Source organism: Triticum dicoccoides, chromosome 5B, assembly GCF_002162155.2.
Source record: "Triticum dicoccoides isolate Atlit2015 ecotype Zavitan chromosome 5B, WEW_v2.0, whole genome shotgun sequence".
NCBI classification, from domain to species: domain Eukaryota; kingdom Viridiplantae; phylum Streptophyta; class Magnoliopsida; order Poales; family Poaceae; genus Triticum; species Triticum dicoccoides.
In genome coordinates, this window is record NC_041389.1 from 416,456,784 (window position 1) to 416,469,713 (window position 12,930).

Here is a 12,930-nt window from a genome sequence, read left to right on the forward strand (position 1 = left end):
TTGAACCGGATGCTCCTTGCCTGACTCCTTCCTCTCAACTACAACTACTACACTGACCGCCCGGTTGTTTGCCGCCACATATAACAGCAAAGGCTCCTTCTCAATAGGGGCTTCAAGAACCGGCGGCTCAGCCAGGTGCTTATTAAGTGCCTCAAATGCCTCATTGGCAGCATCGCTCCAAGCAAAATTATCTGTCTTCTTCATCATCTGGTACAAAGGGATGGCCTTCTCTCCCAGGCGACTTATAAACCGGCTTAAAGCCGCTATACGACCCGCCACACGCTGGACATCATTTACACACGCCGGCTTAGCCAAAGAAGTGATAGCCTTGATCTTCTCCGGGTTAGCTTCAATTCCTCTCTCAGATACTAAGAAACCCAATAACATGCCTGCTGGCACACCAAAGACACACTTGGCCGGGTTAAGCATCATCTTGTAGACCCAGAGATTGTCAAAGGTTTCCTTCAGATCTTCGATCAACGTCTCCTTCTTCCTGGATTTCACAACGATATCATCCACATAAGCATGAACATTACGCCCAATCTGGCCACAAAGGCAATTCTGGACACACTGCTGGTAAGTCGCCTGAGCACTCTTGAGCCCAAAAGGCATAGATACATAGCAGAAGGCTCCAAAGGGAGTGATGAAGGCTGTCTTCTCCTGGTCTTTAACATCCATTTTAATCTGATGATAACCAGAGTAGGCATCCAAAAAACTCAAGCTCTCACAACCCGCCGTAGCATCAATAATCTGATCAATACGAGGGAGACCAAAGGGATCAGCTGGACATGCCTTGTTAAGGTCCGTATAATCCACACACATACGCCAAGTGCCATTCTTCTTAAGTACTAGCACCGGGTTAGCCAACCATTCAGGATGAAAAACCTCAACTACGAACCCTACTGCCAAGAGCCGGGCCACCTCTTCAGAGATTGCTTTGCGCCTTTTCTCATTGAACCTGTAGAGAAACCGTTTGACCAGTTTAAACTTGGGATCCACATTAAGAGTGTGCTCAGCAAGTTCCCTCGGTACACCTGGCATGTCAGAAGGCTTCCATGCAAAGATGTCCCGGTTCTCAAGGGTGAACTCGATGAGCGCGCTTTCCTATTTAGGATCCAAATTAGCACTGATGCTGAACTGTTTTGAAGAATCGCTAGGAACAAAACCAACCATCTTAGTATCATCTGTCGACTTAAACTTCATTAAGGGCTCAGTCTCTGTGGTTGGCTTCTTCAAAGGCGTCATATCTGTCGGGTCAACATTATCTTTATAAAACTTCAGCTCCTCAGTGGCACAAGCCGGCTCAGCATAAGCAACATCACCTCTTCACAATCCAGAGCAATCTTCCTATTCCAATGTACTGTGATAGTGCCTTTATAACCTGACATCTTAAGATGCAAATAAACATAACACGACCATGCCATAAAATTGGCATAAGCCGGCCTCCCGAACAAAGCATGATACGGGCTCTTGATCTTAACCACCTCAAAAGTCAATTTCTCAGCTCTGGAATCGTTCTCATCTCCAAAGGCTACCTCCACTGTGATCTTACCTACTAGATGTGCCGACTTACCAGGCACCACTTTATGGAAAATAGTAGAAGATGGCTTAAGATCCTTGTTAGTCAAATTCATACGACAAAAACTTTCATAGTAAAGGATATTAATGATGCTGCCCCCATCCATGACCACCTTTCTCAACTTGTATCCTCCTACTTGTGGAGCAACCACCAATGCCAACTGACCTGGATTGTCAACCCGGGGCGGGTGATCCTCACGGCTCCACACAATAGGTTGTTCAGACCACCGCAAGTAACGAGGCACAACCGGTTCAACGGAGTTCACCGCCCGTTTATGTATCTTTTGATCCCTCTTGCACAAACTTGTGGTGAACACATGATACTGGCCACCATTTAACTACTTTGGATGACTCTGATAAGTGATAACCAGACTGCTGCTGGTTTCCTTGGTTAGACCGTTGATTGAAATCACCTTGATTGCCTTGACCCTGAAAGCCGGAGCTTGAACCTCCACCACCAAAGCCAGGTCCGTGGGAGCCAAATCCTGAGCCGCCATGTGGACCATGATTGAAAAATTGGCATTCCTAAACTCCTTTATGATGTAACAATCCCTCCACAAATGACCAGATGACTTATCACGCGTGTTGTGCTTTGGGCAAGGTTGATTCAACATTGCTTCAAGGTTGAGTTTTGATCCTTGGGGCAGCTTTCCCTTGTTATGTTGATTATTATTCCGCGGATTGGTGTTAGCCACAAAATCAAAACTACCATCAGCCTTATGCTTACCATGATTGGTTTGAACTGCCGAGTTATGCTGCTGCCCTTTTACATTGCCGCTCTTCTTTCCCTTCCCCGGCTTATCATCATCAGAATCGGGATCCTTTGTACTGTCAGAGTCTGCGTATCTGACAAGAGCCGCCATTAGCTCCCCCATGTTGTTGGAGTGGTGCTTAAGCCGCCCCAGTTTCTGCATAAGAGGAAGGAAACGACAATTCTTCTCTAACATCAGGACTGCAGAATTGACATTGATACTATCAGACGAGTGTATGACCGACGAGATCCGTCGCACCCAATGGGTCGTTGACTCGCCTTCACCTTGAACGCAAGAATCCAAATCCAGAATTGACATTGGCTGCTTGCATGTGTATTTGAAATTTTGAATAAAACGCCTCTTTAACTCTGCCCATGACCCAACAGAATTAGCGGGCGGTGTTTTTAACCACGTACGAGCCGGCCCATCCAACATCATGGTGAAGTATTTAGCACATGCAACATCACCGACATCCAGAATCTCCATGGCCATCTCATAACTTTCAATCCAAGCCCCTGGGAGCTGGTCCGCCATGTAATTGGGCACCTTACGGGGGCCTTTAAAATCCTTGGGCAAGCGCTCATTGCATAGAGCCGACACTAAACATGGCACACCCAAGGTCCTAGAGGTCACTCCTGCTTCCATGGATGTTGAAGGATAAACCGGAGGTTCCTGTTGAGCCGCCAACTAAGCCGCCAGCTCCGCCTCCCACCGTGCTCTGCCCCGGTCTACCAAAATCTAAGCATCATTGCCGACACACGGTGGGTCAGGCTTGCGAGGCTGGTTGCGGTGCCGCTCACTGCTTGACACGGCCGGTTCATCAATGTGCATGCTATAACTCTTGCTCAGATGAGGTGTTGAGTGGATATGATCACGACTGTATGAATAAGCCGCCTGCTGGGCCACCGCCATCTGAAGAAGCTCTCCGACTCTCCGTATTTCCATTGCTACTGGCGACTCATCCTGGGCCGGGAGAGCCGCCAACCGTGTTGCCGTAGCTATCATGTTATCCAAGGGGTTAGAAAAATGCCTCGGAGGTGTTGGGACGTGCTGAGGAGGGGTTACGTTCAAACGTCGAGGATCGGTAGCCCGTGGCTGAACCGGTACTCCTGCCGCTGGCACCTCAGCGATCTGATTCACACCGGGCGGGTTACTGGGTCCTGCTCCAAGTGTGTTGAAAAGATTCCTTGCATCATAAGTCGTGGGCAGCCGGCTCACATGCCTTCTGTTGAAAACAGCGTTTCACGCATCCATGTCCAAGCTTAAGCGAAAGCTCTCCGCCTGAAGCCGCTGCGCCTCCCTCTATAAGGCGGCTCGCTCTGTTGCCGTCCGGGTGTTCTCCGCATTCAATTCCTCCTTGGCTTATGCTATATCATCACGCAATTCCATAACCTCCGTGTTATGCTGAGCTTGATTTGCCGGGTTAACCTTTGCTGTCAACAATGTTGTCAAAGCATCCAATAGATGAGACAAAACTTGAGTCGGCGGGTGCACAGGACCTCCCGCACCGGAAACCGTCACTGCTGTCGACCCGGAGATCATTGCCGCTGTAGTTGCAGAGTCCTGCACCGGCCGTGCACCGGCCATGAAGACTGTGACATGGTGTGGTGGCTCATAGGGGTCTGGAATACTTTCGCCATCGGAACAGCCCCCATGCCTGCCATCCTGAACCTGGTAGATGGAATTGTTCTCACTAGCGGAAGACTCATCGCCTGAGTAAATAACCGTCTCACCACCAGATTCAGACCCTCCTAGTTCCGCTCCGTGAACAAAACTGACAAAACATGCTTGGGGGCGGTTTTAGCCTTGGCGGGTTGCGCGCGCCGAGCCAACTCGACGATGTCGGTGCAGATGTCCGGCTCAGCTTTTGATTCACCGATCTTGCTGATGAAGATGTGAATTCCGCCAAAGGGATCCCGGTGCCCGTACTTGATTGAGTCGGCCTCGGGGCCCCAGCCCTCGTCGTTGATGTAAAGCTTGCTGTGATGACTCTTTGTCATCCGGCCCACAACATACCCTTGAGCCCTGCGAAGCTGCCCTTCAAGAACTCAAAACCACCATGCGCTGGCCCCATGGTGGGCGCCAACTGTCGGTGTCAAAACCGGCGGATCTCGGGTAGGGGGTCCCAAACTGTGCGTCTAAGGCTAATGGTAACAGGAGGCGGGGAACATGATGTTTACCCAGGTTCGGGCCCTCTCGATGGAGGTAATACCCTACTTCCTGCTTGATTGATCTTGATGATATGAGTATTACAAGAGTTGATCTACCACGAGATCGTAGAGGCTAAACCCTAGAAGCTAGCCTATGATTATGATTGTTGTTGTCCTACGGACTAAACCCTCTAGTTTATATAGACATTGGAGGGGGCTAGGGTTACACGGAGTCAGTTACAGAGAAGGAAATCTACATATCCGAATTGCCAAGCTTTCCTTCCACGCAAAGGAGAGTCCCACCCGGACACGGGACAAAGTCTTCAATCTTGTATCTTCATAGTCCAACAGTCCGGCATAAGTACATAGTCCGGCTATCCGAGGACCCCCAAATCCAGGACTCCCTCAGTAGCCCCTGAACCAGGTTTCAATGATGATGAGTCCGGTGCGCAGATTGTCTTCGGCATTGCAAGGCGGGTTCCTTCTCCGAATACTCCATAGAAGATTTTGAACACAAGGATTGTGTCCGGCTCTGCAAAATAAATTCCACATACCACCGTAGAGAGTACAATATTCCAAGCACAAATCTAATCCGCTGACAACTTTTCATAGCGTGACATCACGCCGCGGCCCGGTCATTATACAAACCATTTTTCCCAGCTTGCTACTGCGTATTGCGAGGCAGTTTTATTGGCACGTCTTGTCAAAGCAGAGATCTTGTCCCCCTTATCACGGGATTCTCATCAATACGAGCGTGGGTAACCCAATCGTGCTGTTAGTTTGACTCCTCATCTTAGGCAAGTTCCAAACGGCCACGCGGGGGACGCTTAATATTCACCTTCTTTATAAAGAGGTCCAGACCCGTCCTTTTCTTTCCACGCCCAATCCTTCCCTTCCCCTACCTCGAGTTCCAACACCCAAGGTTTAGGCTAAGCGCTTCGGACCTTCAATCATGTCCAGATCCAACCTTCAAGAAGCTTAGGGAGGCTTGGTATCTGACCGCCGAAATCCCCCATAGGTACCTGCTCAATTGCAGGTTATTCCCACTCCTGAACCCAACGAGAGTGTCGTATTTGTCTCCCACTTCCTCCAGGGGCTTGGCTTTAGTCTTGATCCCTTTGTAAGAGGGCTCATGTTCTATTACGGGCTAGATTTCCATGATCTAGCTCCAGATGCCATCCTTCACATCTCATCGTTTATCGTCGTGTGTGAGGCCTTCCTCTGCATTACCCCACACTTCGGCTTGTGGCTCAAGACCCTTAATGTGAAGCCGGAGATGATCGACGGGCAACATGTGGAGTGCGGAGGTGCTATAATAAGCAAAGGTGCCAAGGCCCTATGGCCAAAGGGTTCCTTTCCGGAGGTGTCCGACCTATGGCAACGGGAGTGGTTTTACATCACAGCGCCCCGAGGTACAAAGTGGGCGGCCGCCCCAGCCTTCCGCCCGGGCCCTCCGCCCAGCTGGCATCATGGGTTAACAGAGGGCTGGACTGGGGGCCAGTGAATGACGTGCTGACATTGCAAAGCTGCATCCGAGATCTCCCTAAGAGGGATGTCAGTGTCATCAAAGTAATTCAGGTAATGCTAGTTCGTCGGGTCCTGCCATGCCAACACCGATCTCTCCGGATGTGGGAGTTCAACCCGGAAGGAACGCGAACTATTCATCACTTCTTCGGCGTGACGCTCGAAGGGATGTATTGATTATTCTTCGGATCACGAATAAAGTGTCCGGACACCACCGATGATGCGGGCCTGAACTACCATCGTCCAGATACCCAAGTAAGTAGCTTCATGACCGAACATGCTATATTTATATTTGTTACAACATTATTCTGAAAAACTACCCTCGGCCAGGACTTGATAAGAAAGGCAGAGAGGATCAGGTGTTCGGCCCCTCTTCCCGAAGGCTCGCCTGACCCTATACTAACCAGGATGCTTGAGCGTGCACCTTATCAAGTGCCATCAGGATAAGATGAAGGGAGGCATAGAGAAGCTGAGAATGGGCTTCATACATTACACATCCAAACCGGGGGAATTAGTGCCTCCGCAAAGGAGGGTGATCGGGGAGGCGAACCTAAAATCCCCTCTCCCCACGGGAAGAAAGGGGCGCCCCTGAAGATTTGGAAACGGAGGCTTCCAAATGAGGGAAGAAACCTTCGCCAGGGTGCCCTGACCTGGAGGGCGTCCTTGCTGCACAACGCCCACAAGGGGGCCAGCCATCAACCAAGCCGTAAGTGAACAAAGGCACTTTGATAAATATGTCTTGTTTTTTCTTTGAGAATCACAACCGAGACATATGTTTTGCAGTCCGGCTCATAGCCCTTCTCAACAAAGTTCGTCTTCGGGGGATCTACTTCTAGAGATGATGGAGAGAGAAATGCCTCCCCCTGCTTCCCCGCCTCACGAGACGGATAACCCTGAGGTATCATCGCAGAGGATTTCTCCTGATCCGCAAAGGCCAACAGGTAATTCTTCGGCCGCCCAAAGTCCGGGGTCCTTGGCTCCTAAGGAGACCAATAGAAAAAACTCGGGACTATCCGGTGTATAACCGGACACATTGATGGGTCGTTTGGAGCAAGCGGCTATCTCAGAGGCACATCGTACTTTGATGGGTATGGTGGTTGAGAGGATTTCATCCGCAAAAAGCGGGTTAAATGAAGCTTTTACGAGCCTACTAAGAGGCTTTGAGGTACGCATCCGATATATTTTTGGCTGTACCGCACACGCTAGGTGTGGTCCGTATAGATAGTTGCCCCTGAGACTCTGGTTGCCGTCCATAGGTGGCAAACAGAGGATCATAGTCCCAGGTAATGATCGCACTACTTTTATGTGCAGGTGGCTGAAGGTCCGGCGGCCGACCGGACTGCTGATTTTGCTGAGTTGAGGCGGTAGCTTGAAGTGGCAGATGCCAACATCACGCTTGTGAACAAGCGGCTTGACGAGGCATATGGTATGTATATTCTGATGGTCATCAAATATTAAGAGGAGCATGATGCTAGTATCTATAATATGCTTTGACTGCAGATGGAGCTGCCGCCGTGGAGACTCTTCAGGTGGAACTTGCCTGAGCCAAGGAACAAGCTAGGAGAAGTGATGCGACTGCCCTGAAGGCAGCCGATGAGTTAAAAGCCGAACAGGCCGCTCATTGCCAGAGCGAAGATAAAATAGCCAGCATGGCTCTTGAGCTACAAAATGCCGCGAGCCGCTATGAGCTCCTCGAAAGGGAAAGCCAAACAAAAGCGGCTGGCTTGAAGAAGGCTTTGGAAGCAGCCAAGGAAACGCGCTCTGAAATCAGAGCTGCATGGGAGGAGCTTCGTCAAGCCGGAGATATCACGGCTGGGAGGCCCTTTTTATTGCGGATGAAGTTCGGCGATCCGAAGTATGCCCCTCTTGATCAATTATGGAGTTCTGCAGATGCGTACTTGGATTTAGCAAAGAGTGCTGCTGATGCGACTGAGTATTTCAAAGATCAAAAAGATCATGAGGTGGAAAAATTGTTCTGGTCGCAGTTCAGCGCTCCAAAGCGTCCGCTGCTGTTGAATGAGCAAACGGCCGAGTGGGCCGAGCTCCATAGGTTGTCTGGGCTTGCCATGAGGTCTGTCGTGGATCATCTTTGGCCGAAGGAACCAAGTCCGGATAGTTATTTTGGTTTAGTGTAACGATTTCTTCGTGTTGTGCCGCATATCGATGCTGTAAAGAGGTCGACATGCACAGAGGGTGCGCGGATGGCTCTTGCCCGTGTTAAAACATACTAGGCGGGGATGGAGGCCACCACTATTGCAACCAGGGGTCCGACCGGAGGCTAGGACTCGCCCGAGCACTATTTTGAAGAAGTCCTAGAAGGCGCCCATTTAATAGAGGCTCGGTGCTCGAAGAGTACCATGTTCGAGTGACATGTATCTTGATTGTAAAAACAATGCTATTTTGATTATAAAGGCTCACTACAAGAAATATGTCAACTTGTGACCACCACTATTGGTCACTAAAAGGTCACAAATTTCCATTTACGACCTTTTTGTGACCAAAAACAGAAGGTCAAAAGCTAGCCGTCGTAAACTGACTATAGCGACCTTTCTTCTGGAATGGTCAAAGACGTTTACGACCAAAATATTCCTACTGTGGCGTTTTGGTCACTAGCAACCTCCCCAAGCCACGTAGGCATCCAGCGTGGCAAGCTGATGTGGCACAAGATTCAGCCCGGTCCAATTCGGTTTTCTACATGGGCCGAGCCCATTAATTCAGCCTTTCTATATTTTTTTCGTGTCAATTTTTGGTCGATTTCATGGGCCTAGCCCAACGTTGTAGCCTTTTTTATTGTTGGCCCGTGGCCTTTTATTATTTATTTCTTTTCTATTTTCAGCCATTATATATTCAAGCTGGTCCCACTAGTCAGATGGGTCCCACTTGTCATGATCATCTCTCAAATTGGTCCCACATGTCAGAAATGTACAAAATTGACAAATTATTTTCATAAGTGGACCCATTGGTCAAGTTTCCATTTCACAAGTTTTCAGATCACATACATAATCAAAAAGAATCATCAAATATACCACTAAATGAATCTATTACAATCTTTACAACACATATATGCTACAATATGCTACTCTTCACTAAGTAGAACTTGACGGCTTCACACTTCATGGCTTCACACTTGCTTCATACTTCACGGCTTCACACTTCACGGCTTCACACTTGAGCATCTGTAAAAGAGGAACAACCACAAATTTAAATCTCAATTGCAGTATATGCAGAAGCAGTTCAAAGTTGAAACAACATCAATTAAACACACGTGCACAGAAACATAGGAGTCAAAATGCAGTATAGGACCAGGACAAGGAAACTCCTGTTATTAAATCAACACACAGCTTGTAGCAAAACAGCACAGAAACATGTGGATATCTCATGTGAGCATCATGCTGTGGTTTTACTAAACAATGATATAGCAACAGAATACAATATCTTCAATGCAAACCATCAAGAGAATTGCTCCTGCTAGCTGCTGTTGCTGCCACAAAACGCATGACACATTAGTTGCAGTACAAGCTATGGATCTGGATTCTGGACTAAGATCCAACATGACGTATGTACAATGAAGTGCAGATATGCAACTAGCAGGAAATCTAAGTGAACATGGTTTGTACTTCTCACATAAATCTTTACTCTTGTAAATTCAAAGCTATGTTTGATCCCAGACGACATGAGCTGATGATTATAATGTATGACACCCTACTGAAGCAACAAACAACTCCTGACTTATTACTACAAATAAAATAGTTCTTCCCAAGCCTCCATTTTAACGATGTATAAATCTTAGTGAATAGATGTACTCTAGAGCTATGCTGGAACCACTAGCAGAGTAAACAAATAGAGTCCATGGAAAATCTGGCAACAACGGATGTACTGTACTGATAACATTAGACTAGAACTAAGAGCCTCAGAGATCTTGGTGGTTAAGATCATCAAGTGGGATAAACCCATTAAGAGTAGCAAATATTTTGATAACATCACAGGCTCAAAGGAAAATAAACACCAGCAAACTATTGAATGAATTAAAACCCAAAACAGAGCAAAAACTCTTAAAGACCACAAAATGACATGGTCTGTCAGAAGTAGCTGGTTGTGATAATCATGAAGTATCAGTGGGAATCCGAACGATTTTCTTCATCATGCAAAAGCATGCAAAAGACCCAATATAACACAAAGAGCAACAAGGTTGCGACCAACACAAGGAGTGCATGCACGGCCAATCATAAAGTGGTGCAAATGTAATACAGGAGATGCCATCATCCATCAGAAGTAGCTGGTTACACTAATCATGAAATATCAATGGGAATCTGAACGATTTTCTTCATCACCCGGAATCATGCAGTTCAACCCAACAGAACACAATGAGCAATAAGGTTCATAACCAATGAAGGAATGCATGTACAGTCAGTCTAAAGCAGTAAAAATGTGAAAATGTACTTCAGGAGATGGTGTGACCCGTCGATTTTCTTCATCACCCAGGTAATGCACATCTCATCAGCCAGCAGAACACAAAAAAGAGGATACAAAAATTACTGCTAAGAGGTTTGCAAAAAATCAAAGGAAAGTATTTGCTCAATAATAAAGGAGTACTCCCTCTGTAAACTAATATAAGAGTGTTTAGATCACTAGTTTAGTATTCTAAACACTCTTATATTAGTTTACGGAGGGAGTACATATGTAGTCCAAGAGATGGCATGATCCATCAGAAGTATCTGGTTGTAATAATCATGAAAATCAGTGGGAATCCGAACGATTTTCTTCATCACCCAGATCATGCACATCTCAGCCAGCAGAACATCACAAGTAACATATGTAAAACAATCATTCTGAGCATGAGCAAACAATGATTCTGAGCATGAGCAAACAATGATTCTATTAGAGTATCAGCAAATCAGACTGAAATTTCATGGAATGATTAGTATAACTAGACCCATTTTAGTTTAGCATTACATAAAAGACTAGTAGCAGTCGCACAAGCAACTATTGAGCACTGAAGAAACAGGACAGGGAAACAGCATACCCTGATGGTGCCCAGGGTGCAGCCTCAGAACCCTGCAAAACCACAAGCGACGTTAACATCAAACACACATATAAGACGCACCATGTTATGAAATGGACATATAAGACGCACATATAAGACGTTAACATCAAATTCACAGTTTAGAAAATTAGTATCTTCTTTGCAAAGGTGAAATGAGATGACTGAAATTGATTTGGCTTTTTAGCTTCCATAATTTCTACTAGCAGCAGATGTTATGAAATGGACTTACTGAATTATCTGAATCAAGGGAAGAAATCTGCAACTAGCTTCAGACCATCTATTACACAGACTGAGAAATATATTTCCATCCAACTACTTTTACTTTTCTACAAGACTACAACAGTTTTAGACAACTCCAAAGTCCTAAATTTGTTCACGGGTTATTCAACACAAGTAAATTTGTTCACAGGTTATCCACAAGATTAGAACAGTTTCAGACACCTCACACTAACAGTTTCAGATTTCAACAGATTCAGACAACTGTTTTTCAGACTTGGAACAATTTCAGTAAACTGTTCTTCAGACCATAACAGTTTCAGTAAACTATAGCAAAGTCTGAATGTCGTGGAAAACAAATGCTGTCACTAACCAAGGGTCCCGATCAGGAAGACGACGATCTCGAGGGTCCCGCCATAGCCACCGTCGGGGAAGACGCCGACGCTGAGCATGAGAATGGAGAGAGGCCCCATGCTGAACTCCTCCTCCTCCTTCTTCCCCTGCTGCCAACAAAACAAAGACAGAACCAATGACCGTGTCAGTAAGCTGCTGTGGCGGATGAGAACACCGTCGAGGGAGAAGAGGGGCGGAGGAAAGCAGCAGTGCTAATCTAGTTTGAAGAACAATGCCAGCAACTCAACATGGCCTCCTACTTATTGGTAGGCAAAGGATGGTAAGCAATGATGCAGAGAATGGCCAGGTAATTAAGGGGCAACTTGATTGTGCCCAGCAGCAGTAGATGGTGGTCTACTATTTGTTTGACAGCATTATTAATAGGTGTTTCATGCTGTCTTCTCACGCAACAACAGTCAGGTACAAGTACACCTAGCAGCAGAGCTGCCAAGGACGGATGGACAATGCATATCATCTGTCAAATTGGACAGCAGTATGTGACTGGAACGAAAGGAGAAAAAAGGAATTCTAGGTCCTTTTTCTGGAAACAAAATAATTACCAGACGCATGCATACAGGGGCCAGGGAAGAAAATGATGCAGTGCATTAGTCTGACAGATAGAGAGAAAGAACAGGGAAGGGGATTGTACTACTCACCGGGACGTCCTCTTGGAAGACGCCGTAGCTGTGGGGCGCCTCCATGGCGAACTCCATGCTGTTCCTCGGAGCATCAAACCCTGCAATTGAGCCCAACGAGAATCGGTTAAACTTGCTGCAACACACTAGACTTGGCTCATTCTAAAAAACCCAGCGGAAGCTACTAATCGAGCGAGAAGAGGGGCTCACCGGTGTGCCCTTGCTTGGCGGCGACGTGGAAGGCATCGAGGTCGAGGCGGGAGTGGAGCTTGGCGGCCTCGAGGTCGTAGAGCGGGAGGAGGAGGCGCACGGCCTCGGCGTCCGCCGAGACATAGAGCGCGGACTCCTCGGCGCCGGCCAGGAGGCGGCGCACGGCCTCGGCGTCCGCGGATCGGAGGGCCATGAAGAGTGCCTGGTGGGAGAGCGGCGGGAGATCCATCATCGGGCAGGCGTCCAACCAGAGAGCCGGCGGGGAGCTGACCAAATGGAACCCTAGCGCGTCGGCCGACCTGCTCAACTCGATCTAGGGTATAGGGTAGGGAAAGATGGTGAGGGGAAGGAGAGACGAGGTCGGCGACGGTGGTGAGGAGGGCTGCAAGGTCGGCGGTGGGTGGGAGCGGTGGGGAGAGAACTGGATC

The 12,930-nt window shown here is 47.7% G+C and overlaps 1 non-coding gene and 3 pseudogenes across 1 annotated transcript; all 4 read right to left on the bottom strand.

Annotated features, from left to right (window-relative positions):
• Window positions 1-9,910: 9,910 nt before the first annotated feature.
• LOC119313232 lies at window positions 9,911-9,993 on the bottom strand. The gene has a single exon (XR_005151603.1). It is a non-coding gene; the product is annotated as a small nucleolar RNA SNORD24 (small nucleolar RNA).
• An 85-nt stretch (window positions 9,994-10,078) lies between these two features.
• LOC119313310 lies at window positions 10,079-10,154 on the bottom strand (annotated as a pseudogene).
• Window positions 10,155-10,265: 111 nt separating this feature from the next.
• Window positions 10,266-10,341, bottom strand: LOC119313305 (annotated as a pseudogene).
• A 363-nt stretch (window positions 10,342-10,704) lies between these two features.
• On the bottom strand, window positions 10,705-10,779 carry LOC119313301 (annotated as a pseudogene).
• Window positions 10,780-12,930: the final 2,151 nt, after the last annotated feature.